Raw genomic sequence first — 6,539 nt, forward strand, 5'->3', positions numbered from 1 at the left:
TTCATACAGTTACTAGAATAAGTTTTGTTAATTATTAATGCTAATTGCACGACTTTTTCCTGACCAATTTTAGGGATCACTTTTATGAAATAATTCGGACTGCATATCGATTATTCATCACATGAAGATACATCAAATTGTTTCTATTGAAGACGACCCCAAATAGCATTACAAAATTATCACAGTATTATCATTTAATTGCTACACCATGATTATAAATATATATAAACAAGAGCTGTCCGTAAGACAGCGCGCTCGACTTTTTTATTGCTTGCCAATAAAAAAAGTTTTTGCAGTAAAAGGCAATACAAGAATCTCTGTATTTTTAAAGTGAACAATGGCCATGAGCATTAAGATATTTAGTGAAGAATTATTTTACTGAATTGTGCCAATCAAATAGGCGAGATAAAATGTGAAATATGCATATACTACTGATTTTAATTTCAAGTACAAAAAGAGAAAAATAACTAGTTGTTTGATACCCTTGAATATTACAGCAATGTTTATATGACATAATTTATGGTAAAGTGAACAAGTGGATAGGAATGAATTTTTTTAGATTTTTTAAGTTTTTTAGTGCTTGCCTATAATACAAAACATTGACAGTTAAGGGCCATAATTCAAATAAAATCTTTGACAGAATTACCTTCTCCTGGACATGTTTGGGAATCATGATTGTAACACAAGTATTCCAACTTTCAAATTAATATCTCAAACAGTTCAGTCAAAAAGTGGACTGGTACTAAAAACTTAACCAAGATTCTAAGTCGATAAAAGGCCTTAATTTTTAAAAACAAATCCTTGACAGAGTTACCTTCTCTTGCGTACAGATGGGGGTAATGATGTGAAATAGCATTAAAAGTTTCAAAGCAATATCTCAAAGGGTTAAGGCAATAAGTGGATTTTACCCATATTCAATGTATTTTCTAAGTCAAAAAAGGGGCATAATTCTGTCAAAAACCTTGACAGAGTTATGTCCTCTTGTCTGTTGATGAAGGTCGTGATGGTAAACAAGTATGGTCAGTTTCAAAGCAATACCTCCAATGGTTTTGAAATAAAGTGAGGTGGTACAAAAAACTTAACCAAGCTCAATACACTTTCTAAGTCAAAAAAGGGCCATAATTCTGTCAAAAACCTTGACAGAGTTATGTACTCTTGTCTGTAGATGGAGGTTATGATGGTGAACAAGTATGGTAAGTTTCAAAGCCATACTTGTAATACTTCTGAAATAAAGTGGGGTGGTACGAAAAACTTAACCAAGGTGTGACGCCGACGCCGACGCCGGGGCGAGTAGGATAGCTCCCCTTTTCATAGAAAAGTCGAGCTAAAAAACCTCATAGATTTCAACTTACAGTTTAATAGGCATTTTTGTTTGATGTATTGTTGAGGATTGTTAATCACAATTGTATAAATCTGACCATTCACTGTCATTTGTAACTGTAGCATTTGACTGATGAATAGACCTTGAATAAAAAAAAAATACATATGTACAAACAGTATATGGAGAGATATTCATATATTGAAGCAACTGACATAACACAAACAGTTCAACAACACCAGTCAGTTTTGCATAGTCCTTTACTTTCGTAAATAAACAAAATACAGAAAACAAACTACCAGTACTCACTTTAGTGCTGGCAAACATCTGGCAAAGGACATCCTCCGAGATCTTGTCAATAAGATCTTCCATGATGTTGTGTTCTGATACCATTGATTCTTCATGATGCACATCCCTTAAAAAGAATGCATGTATTTAATATGAATTTTAGTCTTAACCAATGAAGGTAAAATATGATAAACAAGATCAACAAGGAAAGGCGGCGTTCAATGAACGCAACCCCCATATGACCAAGCAACAAGTACCAATGGCAAGGAGCCCAGGCGGACCCAGTTTGTCATGTAGAAATAAATACTTTTTTAAAAAAACAATTACACATTCATGTTATTTTGAAAAAAGAAATATGTACATGAATATAGAGTAACATGCAAAAACAACAAAGCCATTGTTTAAAAATTCTTTTCTCATATATGGATTGTATAATATTCTTTGGTTCCCTAAACCACGAGTGTGCCAGCAATATAGGATTATACCATGATAAGCTGCATAGACATATAATTACAAAATAATTTTTGAAATTCTTCCAATTCAAGTACATGTTATTTCGAAAATATCATTGTAAATGTAAATGTGTCTTACTCCATTTCCTTGATCTTATGCAGCAGATTCTGTCGGCATAGAAGCCAGTGCTGTCTCAATGATATTTCCAACACGTCTCTCCATTTCTTTTCATGTTTTTATTTCCAATTGTTGGTATATTTAGTGTTGACAACAAATTGTTGACCCTCACCGGCCCACCTACACTATCAATCATTGCTGTAAGAAAATGAAAGAAACAAATTATTTCATTAAAGTATACAAATATTTTGTCAAAAAAAAACTTCACATGGATTGTAATTTACATAACCGTGATAATAACACATTGCATAAATTAATATAGAGCTATTTTTAGCTGCCTCATGTACGTTGAATATTAGTACTACTGTGACTGTGTGTATTGGCAGCCTAGTGTAAACTGTGTCTTTTATATAATGTACATGTAGGATTCTGTAATGTCTTACTAAAAATTGCATTGTTGCAAGATTTAATTTAGCAACGTTTTATCATTTGTTTTTCAAATTTCTCAGTGACTTTGGGGAAATTAAAACAGTTCAGAGGGAAGTTTATAAAACATTTCACAATAGGAAGTGGCTAGCCGTACGGCTAGCCAAAAGTTCTAGCCGTACGTGAGTCACGTACGACTAGCCAGGACACACTGTATTGGCTAGCCGTACGGCACTTTTCAAAATTATATGGAGTATGTGAGTCACGTACGGCTAGAACTTTTGGCTAGCCGTACGGCTAGCCACTTCTTTCACAATAAGGAGTAGTGTTTTACAGCTAAACACAAACAAGATACATGTATTCTGTATAATAAATTAATTATTTATAAATCTGAAACATAAATTTGGTCCGCATAATTTTACATGTTTGACATCATTGGAAGACAAGTAAATAAACACTGATAAATCATAATGTATCGATATATTCATTTTGGTACGAGACATTACATCTATGAATTCATTATCAGTATATGTAAATGTAAACTATGATGCAATACATTAATCACTTACCTGTTCCTAATTTTGTGTTGACAACGAACCATGGCATTCCAACTTTCACAGGTCTTCAATCTACTAGAGTCTGTGTGTTTTTCACATGACCGCATTCTGTGTTTCGACATTTCACATACAAATAACCAGACACTCCCTGTTTAAATTCACCTAACATGTTGTCAAAAGTTAATCAGTGCTGTTAATGGTAGCCAACTGGTCCAAGTCTACATTTTTTACAAAATCTTAGGTTTGACCGCGGTATGTCTTAATACCAAATATGAGTGATATCCGCGGATATCACTAGAATTACCGAATATGACCTATATTTTACAAAGTAATTATTTTTTTATAAATTTTTCTTGATACTATGTTTTATAATAATAAAATGAATTTACATGCAAAATTGCGTTAAATTCGGTCCATAAATAAAAAAGTTATAAGTTATATTCGAATTACGTTCTATAAAAGTCATGTCCGTGGCGGACAGGAGATACCGAATATGACTTATTTTTTATGAATTGATTAATTTTTTTATGATTATTTCTCGATACGATGTTTTATAATTATATAATTATTTTACATGCAAAATATCGTTAAATTAGGTCCATAAATAAAAAAGTTATAAGTTATATTCGTTGCGTTTTCTATAACAGTCATATCCGTGAAGGACAGAAGATACCGAATATGACCTATATTTTACAAAGTAATTATTTTTTATATTTTTTTTTCTTAATACGATGTATTAAAATAATAAAATAAATTTACATGCAAAATTTCGTTAAATTTGGTCCATAAATAAAAAAGTTATAAGTTATATTCATTGCGTTTTCTATAAAAGGCATATCCGTTGCGGACAGAAGATACCGAATACGACTTATTTTTTATAAATTGATTATTTTATTATTTATTTTTCTTGATACGATGTTTAATAATAATAAAATGATTTTACATGCAAAATATCGTTAAATTTGGTCCATAAATAAAAAAGTTATAAGTTATATTCATTGCGTTTTCTATAAAAGGCATATCCGTTTGCGGACAGAAGATACCGAATACGACTTATTTTTTATAAATTGATTATTTTATTATTATTTTTCTCGATACCATGGTTAATAATAATATTATGTTTTTACATGCAAAATATCGTAAAATTTGGTCCATAAATAAAAAAGTTATAAGTTATATTCATTGCGTTTTCTATATAAAAGGCATATCCGTTGCGGACAGAAGATACCGAATACGACTTAATTTTATAAATTGATTATTTTATTATTTATTTTTCTTGATACGATGTTTTAATAATAATAAAATGATTTTACATGCAAAATATCGTTAAATTTGGTCAATAAATAAAAAAAGTTATAAGTTATATTCGTTGCGTTTCTATAAAAGGCATATCCGTTGCGGACAAAAGATACTGAATACGACTTATTTTTTATCAATTGATTATTTTATTATTTATTTTTCTTGATACGATGTTTAATAATAATAAAATGATTTTTTACATGCAAAATATCGTGAAATTTGGCCAATAAATAAAAAAGTTATAAGTTATATTCGAATTACGTTCTATAAAAGGCATATCCGTTGCGGACAGAAGATACCGAATACGACTTATTTTTTTTATGAATTGATTTTTTTTCTCTCTCGATACTATAGTTAATAATAATATGAATGTTATTGGGTTATTGGTCAATAAGTGAAAAAGTTATAAGTTATACTTGTTGCGTTTTCTATCAAAGTCATATCCGTTGCGGACAGAAGATACCGAATATGACTTAAATTTTATAAATTGATTATTTTATTATTTATTTTTCAAGATATGATGGTTTATAATAATAAAATGTTAAATGCAAAATATCATTAATTTTTGTCAATAAATAAAAAAAGTTATGTTATATTCGTTGCGTTTTCTATGAAAGCATATCTGTTGCGGACAGAAGATACCGAATATGACTTATATTTAATAAATTGATAATTTTATTATTTATTTTTCTCGATACAATGGTTTATAATAATAAAATGTTAAATGCAAAATATTGTTAATTTTTGTCAATAAATAAAAAGTTATATGTTATATTCGTTGCGTTTTCTATGAAAGCATATCCCGTTGCGGACAAAAGATACTGAATATGACTTAAAGATCATAAAGTTTTTTCTCTCCATACGATATTTTTTTCATAATAAAATGAAATAATATGCCAAAAATGGTTAAATTTGATACTTAGCGGAAAAAGAGATACGCGAATATGACTTTGTAAGTGACATATATCGCACGCTCTGTATGAAAGTCATATCCGTGGCGGACAGGAGATACCAAATATGACTTATATTTTATAAATTGATTATTTGTTTATGAATTGTTTGTCAAAACGATGTTCTATAATAATAAAATGATTTTACATGCAAAATATCGTTAAATTTGGTCAATAAGTGAAAAAGTTATAAGTTATATTCGTTGCGTTTTTCTATAAAAGTCATGTCCGTGGCGGACAGGAGATACCGAATATGACTTATAGATCATAAAGTTTTTTTGTCTCCATACGATCTTCTTATAATTAAATAAAGTAATTTGCCAAAAATGGTTTAATTTGATACATAAATAAAAATTTACATGTTGTCTTCGTGGCATGTTCTAAATAAAAGTCATATCCGTATCGGAAAGAAGTTACCGAATATAACTTTTATTTTATAAATTGATTTTTGTTTTATGATGTTTTCTTGATACGATGTTATATAATGATACAATGATTTTACACGCAAAATATCGTTAAACTTGGTCCATAAATAATCAAGTTATAAGTTATATTCGTTGCGTTTTCTATAAAAGGCACATCCGTTGTGGACAGAAGATACCGAATATGACTTATTTTTTATAAATTGATTATTTTATTATTTATTTTTCTTGATACGATGTTTAATAATAATAAAATGATTTTAACATGCAAAATATCGTGAAATTTGGCCAATAAATAAAAAAATAATAAAATTATTTGTTTTATGATGTTTTCTTGATACGGTGTGATATGATGATACAATGATTTTACACGCAAAATATCGTTAAACTTTGTCCATAAATAATCAAGTTATAAGTTATATTCGCATTACGTTCTATGAAAGTCATATCCGTGGCGGACAGGAGATGCCAAATATGACTTGTATTTTATAAATTGATTATTTGTTTATGATTTTTTTCAAAACGATGTTTTATAATATTAAAATGATTTTACATGCTGCAAAATATCGTTAACTTTTGTCAATAAGTGAAAAAGTTATTAGTTATACTTGTTGCGTTTTCTATCAAAGTTATATCCTTGAAGGACAGAAGATACCGAATATGACTTATAGATCATAAAGTTTTTTCTCTCCATACGATAATTTTTTAT

The 6,539-nt window shown here is 29.1% G+C and overlaps 1 long non-coding RNA gene across 1 annotated transcript; it reads right to left on the reverse strand.

The window, feature by feature from the left end:
- Positions 1 to 1,337: 1,337 nt before the first annotated feature.
- LOC132725118 (uncharacterized) lies at positions 1,338 to 3,403 on the reverse strand. The gene is made up of 4 exons (XR_009625008.1): positions 3,172 to 3,403; positions 2,198 to 2,374; positions 1,628 to 1,733; positions 1,338 to 1,463 (listed from the first exon to the last, which is right to left on the reverse strand). It is a non-coding gene; the product is annotated as an uncharacterized LOC132725118 (long non-coding RNA).
- Between the last annotated feature and the right edge of the window lie 3,136 nt (positions 3,404 to 6,539).

This window comes from Ruditapes philippinarum, unplaced genomic scaffold (genome assembly GCF_026571515.1).
Source record: "Ruditapes philippinarum isolate M1 unplaced genomic scaffold, ASM2657151v2 ctg9497_1_1_1_1, whole genome shotgun sequence".
NCBI lineage: Eukaryota > Metazoa > Mollusca > Bivalvia > Venerida > Veneridae > Ruditapes > Ruditapes philippinarum.